We start from the raw sequence: 11,355 nt of genomic DNA on the forward strand, positions 1-11,355 counted from the left end.
TTTATTCTTTTAGTATAAAATATATATATATATATAATTATATTTTTATTCCACTTTTATATTGTGCTTCTGAAAAATGTGTTTAGTGTTTATTAGATTTTTTTTCCTTTCTTGTATTTCCAGGTTCATTAAGAATTTTAAATTATATAAGGCAAACTAGAAACTTTAAAGTCTCTATAATTTTTGTTCTCATCTTCAGGAAAGAAAACAAATAATTTTAAATCTCTCCAGGAAAAGATAAAGCACAATTTATCATTTTTATATTGAAAATCCTTATTGACAGACATTCTTCCTTATAACATACCCAACTCTGTCATTCAACAATATAAACTGTTTTCCTCTGAATTTATCCTCATTGGAAATGGAAAAATGATTCCCTAACTTCTATGAGTTCTTTCTCAATATATTTTTTCCCTGTCGGTGAGGACTACTATATTGTGCCTCAATACCCACAAAATGCACAATGCCCTTTCATAGGCATGACTTATACCTTTCTGAAGAATGTAAAAAATATATATATGGTAAGAAGTTTGAAATAGCAAAACAAAACTGACATTATCTTGTTAAACCACTTACCTCTTCAGCAAGGGACTCCTTTAGGGTAGCAGCTTAATTAAATATGTAGTCTTTACACTGAGATTCATCTGACATGTAGGAGAGAAACAGGCACAGTAGGCTTAAATTAATGAAAGAAGACTAAAATAAGAAAATCAATTTTGTCAAAAAAAATTTAAGACTGACTTCGGGTGACACTTTTTCTTAACCTAGGCTCAAAGTAAGTTTTCCTGTAAGAAAATTACCAAAAAAAAGTATATTTTTTCTTAACAAGTTTTGTTATTAACCTTATCTTCAAATATCACGTTTAATATCAGCCTAAACTTCTGTCCCAAATAGTTTAGCTCTTATGAGATAAATTAATTCCGTAGTTACTGAAGTCTTATGGGGAGTTTGAAAAATATCTTAAGACTACTACAAGTCCCAAAAGCCTTGTTCTTATAATCTAATCTTGTAGGTACAGACTTATTGTGGATGGGATCTTTTGATTAAGTTTATTTCCATGGAGAGGTGACCCACCCAATTGTAGGTGGGACATTTTGATTACATGGTTTCTGTGGATATATGACCCTGCCCATTCAAGGTGGGTCTTAATTATCTTTACTAGCATCCTCTGTGAGAAGATAAAGGACAGAGACATTTTGGAGAGAGTTCAGAGATGCTTAGAGAGAAAACACTCAGAGACATATTGGAGACAGCCATTGAAACCAGAACCAGGAGAGAAGCTAAGAGATGAAATACAGAGTTTGCCCTGGAGAAGCTAAGAGAGGACCCCCAAACACTTAGAGACAAATGTCCTTGGAGAAACAAGCAAGGATGCACAGGAGCTAAGAGAGAAAAGCTAAGACAGAAGCTCAGAAACATTGTGGAGAAAGCAATGGTAACCAACAGCTAATCCCAGGAGAGGCCCAGCAGACTCTGGCCATGTGCCTTCCCATGTGACAGAGGAACCCCAGATGCCATTGACCTTTCTTCAGTGAAGGTATCCTCGTATTGAGGCCTTAGTTTGGACACTTTCATGGCCTTAGAACAGTAAATTTGTAATGTAATAAACCCCCTTTATAAAAGCCAATCCATTTCTGGTATTTTGCATTTCGGCAGCTTTAGCAAGCCAGAACGGGTATGACTAAAATTAGCATTATTTTTCTCCTTCCTATTCAAGAATCTCAATATCCAATATTATCTCTTGACTTTTGATATGCACAATATTACACATGACAAAATATCAATACTACTCTAAAATACTTTTATTTGTGCAATAAAATATTTTTATTTTGGACTAGAAAAAGTCACTGGAGATGTGAGAGAAAAAAGCTTTACTTTCTTTCTGTGAAACTTGTCACACCAGTCTCTATTGATGCAGATTAATCCATGAGAAAAGTTCTACAAGGAAAATGTCCCTGTAAGCTGCAAGTGGGACAAAGGGAAGCATCTCTCCTGGACAATAATTAAATGAAGCTTCAGAGAAAATAAGACAAGTAAGAATGTACTCAAGTGGAGCAATGGAAGAAATCCCCTTACCACCCTTTACACCAAAAGAATAGGGCAGGAAGGGGGAGATTAGTTCAAGAAATTTATAGTAGCTTTTTGATAACTTGGCCTATTCAATCAGAAGTTGCTTTCCCTAGTTTATACAGTAATTCAAAGTTATTTAGTAGAGGAAATTTCTCAAAATTTCTGATCAGGGCTATACATCATAGAAAACAGTAATGGTCAATATTATATGGATTGATTAGTTTAAGAAATGTTAATCAGATCAATTTTGGGACAAGTGTAAAGATATATTTTGGGCAAAGCTATTAGAAACAAGCATTATACCTTAAAAACGCTCACCTGGTTGTGGAGGAGAAAAGAATTTATTCATGATCTGGCAAGAATGGGTGCACAGCCAGAAATGTGGCAGGCACGCCAAAAAAGAACATGGTGACAGTTATATCCTACACCTAATACACATGTCCCTCCCCTGTTCCCCCATTGGCTGGGTACTCCAGAGGTTACAGCCTATCCGAGAGGAGCTAACTAGCCTGCCTTTGAGATTTTGAATTGTACAGCGTATCCGAAAGTGATCATCCAGTGTAAATTTCCCGCTGAGACTTCCTGCCTTTGATTACAGCTAGCACCAACTCTGGGTTTATTTCAGGGGCTCTCTCCTTTCCTTTAACCATGGAGCCCATTTGAGCCAGTCTTGTTTAGTTTCCATTTTCCCTACTCCACATTGCCTTTATGTGGAAGCTAAACTCAACTCTTTCCTACAAAGCTGAGTTTCCTAAAACTTGCCATGGATTTTTGAAGCAATCAACCTTCTTTACCAAAAATATTCATTAGTAATCTTCAAGTATATGATTGTATACTGGGTATTAAAATCTGGATTCTCAGGATCTAGTTCTACTAAAAAATGAAAGTTATTTTGAAAATAATCTGTTCTCAATAGGTAGCAAAGGCGTTAGTAACCTGTGGCTTTAAAAATATTCCTTATTAACTCTGTTCCATTCAGTTCTTTCTGTTACAATTTGGGTAACTTTAATATGAAACCTGAATTTTAGTACATTTAACTCTATTGACTGCAGAATCTCTCAGTAAAGAATGACCTTTTCCTACTATTTCAAAAGAACTGCAACTTCCTAAATTCAAAATATCAGCAATGAGTCAGACACAAATAAGTATAGTCAGTATTTTTTAAAGCAGAAGTTGGAACAGTTTTAGTTTGTGTATGTACAAGTGTATTCTATTTTGCTTCATTTTCATAAACATATAGTAAAAAACCTTGAAGAATGCTAAAGTTTTGGATTTTAAATCTTGAGTAATGTCTATCTCTTAAAAATAAAATTGCTGAAGCAGTTTTTTTTTTTTTTTTTTTTTAATTGTTCACATATAATTCTGCTTTGGTTTGTGTCCTCACAGATTTTCAGAATACTCTAAAGGAGAAGTAAACAGTGTTAAGAGGTTTAACACATGAGATCCAAATTCAGTATATGGAAAATGATTCAATTTTATTGTAAATAGAAGATGACTATAAAAAGGATAAAACACAAATTAAATGATGTTTAAAAATTTTTGCCAGATACTATTTTATGCAAAGTCCCCAATTCATTGGAAAAGAGGAGTCGTTAGAAAATATTGGAGAGACATGAAAAATGTCATAGCAACAAACTGAGGCTCTCTTCTAGACATTATTGTCTGGCTTAGAAGAGAGTTGCCCAAGGAAATGACTTCCTTGTTTTGAATTTGATTTTTGTAACAAGTGAAACCATCCAAAGAACTACCAGTATATCCCACACACAGTGATCTAGTCATCTTTCTTTTTCTGAACTCCTACAATCCTATTGTCACATGAATATGCCATACATTTTGCACACAAAATATATTCCCTGGTATTATTCTTTTTTATCTGGTCTTTTTAGTTAAACCTGTAAACTGCTTGAGAGCAGAGACCATCTGTTTTTTTTTTAATTCTAAATGAGAGAAGTTTTCAATTTAACTGAGGTAATAAGATTTAATTTTGAATTAAATAAAAAATTATAATAAATAAGATCTATAAATATATTTAATACATTATATTTTTGTATTTTATAAAAATAATATAAAATTAAAGTTAAAATAAAATTATAAATTAAGTAAAAATTAAATTGAGGTTTAATTTTTAATTTAAATGAGAGTATGGTACTGTGCCAGTTTGTATATTTATGCCCCCCAGAAAAAGCCATATTCTTTAATGCATTCTTGTGGACAGATGTAGTAGTGTGGATTGGGTTGGAACCTATTGGTTCAGTGACCATGGAGATGTGACCCACCCAACTGGAGGTGATAACTCTGATTGGATAATTGCCATGGAGGTGTGGCCCTGCCCATTCAGCATGGGCCTTGTTTAGTTTACTGGAGCACTGTATAAGCTCAGACAGAAGGAGCTCATAGCTAGCTGGAGTTGAGACAGACATTTTGAAGATAGCTGTTGGAAGGTGATGCAGACATTTTAGAGAACACCATTTTGAAACGCAATCTGAGAGCAAGCAGATGCCAGCCACATGCTTTCCCAGCTAACAGAGGTTTTCCATATGCCAATGGCCTTTCTCCATTGAAGGTACCCTTTGTTGATGGACACTTTATGGCCTTAAGACTATAACTGTGTAGCCAAATAAACCCCCTTTTATAAAAGTCAATCCGTTTCTGGTATTGTGCATCCTGGCAGCATTAGCAAACTGGAACAGTTACATATAAAATGTTCCCCTAAGAACTTGTTGATCAAGTAGTTGTACACCTGCCCTACCAGCATGCACAAGTGGCATATGAACATAATATTACTTATGCTTTGAACAGCCCAAGTTACAGTCTATATCACAAGCAGATTTATTTTTTAAGAGAGTATAAGTTCCCAAAGACCCAAAAGGACATATATGTTCAAATAATGCTGACAAAAGATTTGGCGATTTTAATGAATCTATGTATCACTCCACAGGAATATAGCATTCATCAAAATCCCCTGATTTTATTTGAATTACTCCTTTTTTTTTTTTTAATTAAAAAGCATTTTTCTTTCCTTTGTCTCTTTAAACATTTTTAAACTTTTTTAAGATTCCTATCTGCCTCCATATGCTTTGCATATGATTTATCCTATATCTTGCATCTTATCAACTGTCTCTCATAGCATTAAATTTCTTTATATTCTCTGCAAACTTTTCCTGTGAGTACGTCTTCTGTGGTCATATTTTTTTTTAATTTTTAAAAATCAATACTATAGTGATGTAATTTATGTACAATAAAAGGTACCATGTAGTTAAGATACAGAACATTCTCAGAATCCCAAAAGTTTCTGTCTTCATGCCTTGGAGTCAATTGTCCTCACCCTTGAACCCAGAAAACCACTGATCTCCTTTCTGTCATTATAAACCACTTATGCCTTTTTCTAGAATTTCTAAAATGAATGGAATCACATAGTATATACCTTTTTGTTTCTGTCTTAAAGTTTAAACAAAGAATAATGCTTTTGAGATTCATCTATGTATTATTTGTATCATTCATGCATGTCTTTTTATCGCCAAGTAGTATTCCACTGTATAGACAAATCACGTTTTGCTTATCCATTCACCAGTTAATGGTTATTTGTTTTTTTCCCCAGGTTTTAGCTTTTATGAATATCAATGTTTGTTTTCATGCATAAATGTTTTTATTTCTTTTGAATAAATACCTAGAAGTGGGATTGTTGAGTCATGTGTGAAACATCTGTTTAATTTTGTGAGACTGCCAAGCTGTTTTCCAAAGATATTGTCCCATTTTACATTGCCACCAGCAATATAAGAGAGTTTCAGTTTTTCACTTCACCACTTCTCAGTCAAGGCTTGGTATTGTCAGTCTTTATAATATTAGCTTTCTAATGGGTGTATAGCAGTATCTCACTGTAGTTTTAATCTGCATTTCTTTTTTGACTAATAATATGGAGCACAATTTTACATGTTTATTTACATGTTTAGGAAATTTCTTCAAAACTTTTGCCCATTTTTCATTGTATTGTTCTTCTTATTACTAAGTTATAAACTTGGGTATATTCTGAACACAAATCCTTTGTCAGATATATGTTTTACAAATATTTTATCTTATTTTCCTAAAAGTGTCTTTGAAAAGCAGAAGTTTTCAATTTTGATGAAGTTCAATTTATTGATTTTTTTAAGAGTCATGCTTTTTTGTATCCTATCTAAGAATCCTTGCCTAACACAAGGTCAAAAAGATTTTTTTCCCTATGTTTTCTTCCAAAAGATTTATAGTGTTAGCTTTTGCATTTGAGTTAACTTTCTAACTTTTGATTAAACTTTTATTGTGGTGTGATGGAAGGGTTAAGTTTCCTTTTTTCCATGTTGATATCAGTAGTTCCAGCACTACTGGACCATCTTTCCCATGTTGAATTACCTTGGCACCTTTGTCAAAATTCAAAATGAACATATACATGTGGTTTATATTTCGATGCTTGATTCTTTTCTTTTTCCTATATTTCTATCTTTATAACAATACCACATTATTTTAATTATTGTGGTTTTATTGTAGACTCAAAGTCAGGTAGCGTTTGAATTGAATTGTGGATCCCAAAAAGATGAGTCCTAACCCCGCATACCTGTGAACCTGACCTTATTTGGAAATAGGGTCTTTGCAGATGTAATTACTAAAAACGGGGTCATACTGGATAAGGGTGAATCCTAATCCACTATGGCTGTCGTCCTTATAAAAAGAGAGAAATTTGGACACAGAGACACAGACACACACAGAGAGAAGAAAATGTCATGTGAAGATGGAGGCAGAGATCGGAGTGGTGTGTCAGCAAGACAAGAAATGCCAAGGATTGTCATGTGTACAACAGAAGCTAAAAGTATGGAACAGATCCTTCCTAGAGACTTCAGAGGGAGTGTGCCCTGCTGACACTTTGACTTTGGACCTTTTGTCTTCAGAACCATGAGAGAATAAATTTCTGTTGTTTTAAACTAGTTTGTGATAATTTGTTACAGCAGCTATAGGAAACTAATACCAGTAGTATGAGTCTTTGAAATTTGTTAATCTTTCTTAAAAGTCATTTGCTTTTCCATACACATTTTTAAAGGAAGTCTGTAAAATTCTACCAAAAAAATATTGATTAGAATTTGATTGGGATTATTTTGAATCTACTGGTCAATTTGGAGAAAATTGTTATTTTAATGGTATTGAGTCTTCCAATCCATGAATATGGTATCCTTAAGTATTTTAAAGTTTTGAATGGCATAATAAATGGTATGATTTAATTTTCTTTTTCAAGTTTTTATCATTATTATATAGAAATACTGTTGGTTTTTGTATTGTCCTTGTATCCTGCAGCCTTGTTAAACTCACATGATAGGTCTAGAAGATTTTTGTAAATTCCTTAAGATGCTCAACATATAGTATCATGTTGTCTGCAAATAAAGACCATTTTATATTTTCCTTTCCAATCTATGTGCCTCAATTTTTTTTCTTGCTTTATTGCACAGGCTTGAAATGTTAGTATGACTAGAAGTGGTGAAAGAAGATGTTCCTTCTTTGTTCCTGATATGGTGAAAGAAACACATTTTTCATCATTAAGTATTATTTTACTTGCAGGTTTCTTTTTAGTTTCCTTTATCGTATTGTAGAAGTTACCTTCTATTCCCAATTTGTTGAGAGATTTATCATGAATGAGTGTAAAATTGTGGCAAATGCTTTCTTTTGCATCTATTGAAATTTCATGGTTTTTTCCCCATTATTCTATTAAATATAGTGTATTAAATTTATTTATTTATTTATTTTATTGAGATTGTTCACATATCATTGTTATCCAAAAATTATCCAAAGATCCAAAGTGTACAATCAATTGCACATGGTACCATCATACAGCTGTGCATCCATCACAATTATTTTTTTTAATTTTTAGAACATTTTCATTACTCCAGAAAAGAAAAGAAATAAAGACAAAAAAAAGGAAACTCAAATCCTCTCATACTCCTCACCCCCCCTCCATTATGGATTCATAGTTTTGGTATAGTATATTTGTTACTATTGATGAAAGAATGTTAAAATACTACTAACTGTAGTATATAGTTTGCAATAGGTATATATATATTTTTCCTATATGCCCCTCTATTATTAACTTCTAGTTAAAGTGTCATACATTTGGTGTAGTTCATGAGAGAGATTTCTAATATTTGTACAGTTAATCATGGATATTGTCCATCACAAGGTTCACTGTTTTATACATTCACATCTTTTAACCTCCAACTTTCCTTCTGGTGACATACATGACTCTGAGCTTACCCATTCCATGACTTTCACACACCTTTCAGCACTGTTAGTTATTCTCACAATGTGCTACCATCATCTCTGTCCATTTCCAAACATTTAAGTTCACCCTAGTTGAACATTCCGCTCATAATAAGCAACCACTCCCCATTCTTTAGCCTTGTTCTGTACCCTGGTAACCTATATTTCATGTCTATGAGTTTACATAGTATAATTAGTTCATATCAGTGAGACCCTGCAATATTTGTACTTACATGTATGTCTTATTTTACTCAATATAGTGCCCTCAAGATTTCGTCATCAACCCACTTTTTTAAAGATGGTTTTGTTCACACACCATACATTCCATCCTAAGTAAACAATCATTGGTTCCCTATATAGTCACATAATTACGTATTCAGCAACATTACCACTATCTATATAAGGACATCTCCATTTCTTCCACAAAGAAGGAGGAAGAGTCGAAGAAGGTAGAGAGACAAAAGAAAAAGAAAAGAGAGAGAGAGAGAGAGAGAGAGAGGGAGAGAGAGAGAGAGAGAGAAACATGAAAGCTAGAAAGCAACAAAAGGAAAGAGAGCATTAAACTAAAGTAGAATAAAGAGTCAGACAACATAACCGATGCCAGGAGTGCCATTGCCTTCCCCTATGTCCCCCACCATAAGCATTTAGTTTTGATATATTGCCTTTGTTTTATTAAAGGAAGCATAATACAATGTTTCTGTTAATTATAGTCTCTAGTTTGCATTGATTGTATTTTGCCCCCAATCCCACCCTATTTTTAACACCTTGTAATGTTGACATTCATTTGTTCTACCTCACGTAAAAACATATTTGTACCTTTTATTACAATCATTGAGCACTCTAGGTTTCACTGAGTTATACAGTCCCAGTCTTTATCTTTCTTCTTCATTCTGGTGTCCCACATGGTCCTAACCTTCCTCTTTCAACCATACTCAGTCATCTTTGTTCAGTGTCCTTACGTTGCTGTGTTATCATCTCCCAAAATTGTTTTCCAAACCTCTCACTCCTATCTTTTTTCTGTCTGCAGTGCTTCCTTTAGTGTTTCCTGTAGAGCAGGTATCTTTTTCACAAATTCTGTCATTGTCTGTTTGTCAGAGAATATTTTAAACTCTCCCTCATATTTGAAGGACAGTTTTGCTGGATATAGGATTCTTGGTTGGTGTTTTTTCTCTTTCAGTATCTTAAATATATCACACCACTTCCTTCTTGCCTCCATGGTTTCTATTGAGAAATCCACACGTAGTTTTATCAGGTTCCTTTGTATGTGATGGATCACTTTTCTCTTGCTGCTTTCAGGATTCTCTTTATCTTTGACAATTGATAATCTGATTATTAAGTGTTTTGGTGTAGGCCTATTCAGATCTATTCTGGTTGGGATATGCTGCACCTCTTGGATCTGTAATTTTATGTCTTCCATAAGAGATGAGAAATTTTCATTGATTATTTCTTCTGTTATTGCTTTTGCCCCTTTACCCTTCTCTTCTCCTTTTGGGACACCAATAACAGGTACATTCCTGCACTTTGTTTTGTCCTTAAGTACCTGGAGCAGTTGCTCATATTTTTCCAATCTTTTCTCTATCTGTTCTTTTGTGTGTAGACTTTCAGGTGCCTTGTTCTCCCATTACTGAGTGTTTTCTTCTGCCTCTTGAGATCTGTTGTTGTATGTTTCCATTGCATCTTTCATCTCTTGTATTGTGCCTTTCCTTTCATTTCCATAGATTCTGCCTGTTGGTTTTTCAAACTTTTGATTTGTACCTTATGTATGCCCAGTGTTTTCATTATATGCTTCATCTATTTTGCCATATCTTCCATAAACTTTTTGAACTGATTTAGTATTAGTGGTTTAAATTACTGTATCTCAGCTGAAGTGCAAGCTTGTTCCTTTGACTGGACCATAACTTTGTTTTTCTTAGTGTAGGTTGTAGTTTTCTGTTGTCTAGGCATCTGGTTTCCTTGGTTACCTCAATCAGGTTTTCCCAGACTAGAATGGGCTCAGGTCTTGGAAGAAGGGAATAGTATCCAGTTTCCCTGAGTGTGTCTTAGAAGATTGGTACACCCTGTGAGGCCTCAAGTCACTGTGCTTTTCTGCCCAGCAGGTGGTGACTGTCAGCTTGTAGCTCCAGACTGGTGTAAGGAGGTGTGACCCATGGCTGTTTTCTGAATGGAAAGTGGGTAGTAGAGCTTGGCACCACCTTCTTCCTCTTGGGGAAGATAAACCTCCCAGAGAGAGGTCATTTACATTTGAATAGTCTCTCTGCCTGTGCTATCTCCACCCTTGTTTGGGTCAGAGTGCTGGAAACTGAAAATGGCTGAGGCTTTCTCCACTGAGCCAAAAAAAGGGACAGAAATCCTCCTTCAGAGCCAGTCTGTGGCCACCCCCTGGCTCTCCAAGGTCAGTCGTCACTAAAAGCCTCAGTCTGCTTTTTGGGGACTTGTAGCTTGTATTGAGCAGTCCACATCTGTTAATTAAAACCCCAGTTGGAGCTTAACTGAGCTATATTTGCTTGCTCAGAGAGTGCTGCTCTCTAGCACCATGAGGCTTTGCAGTTCAGGCCTTGGGGGGAGGGGGCTCCCAGCTTGGATCCACAGTTTTTACTTACAGATTTTATGCTGCAATCTCAGTCATTCCTCCCAATTCATATTGGTGTATGATGAATGGACAGTCACATTTGTCCCCCCACAGTTATTCCAGATTATTTACTAGTTGTTCATGGCTGTTTATCAGTTGTTCCAGGGGGACAAAGTAGCTTCCACTCCTCTCTATGTCACCACTTCTTCTGTCTCCTTAAATTGATTTTGAGTGCTAAGTCAACTCTGCATACCTAAGATAATTCCTGCTTTGTCATGATGAATTTTCCATTTTATATATTGCTAGATTCAATTTGATAGTATTTGTTAAGGATTTTTGAATATATGTTCTAGAGAAATAACCATTGTAGTTTTCTTTCCTCTAATGACTGTCTGGTTTTGGTTTCAAGGTAATATTAAAGTCATTGCATGAGTTGGGAAGTA

Source organism: Choloepus didactylus, chromosome 13 (assembly GCF_015220235.1).
Source record: "Choloepus didactylus isolate mChoDid1 chromosome 13, mChoDid1.pri, whole genome shotgun sequence".
NCBI classification, from domain to species: domain Eukaryota; kingdom Metazoa; phylum Chordata; class Mammalia; order Pilosa; family Megalonychidae; genus Choloepus; species Choloepus didactylus.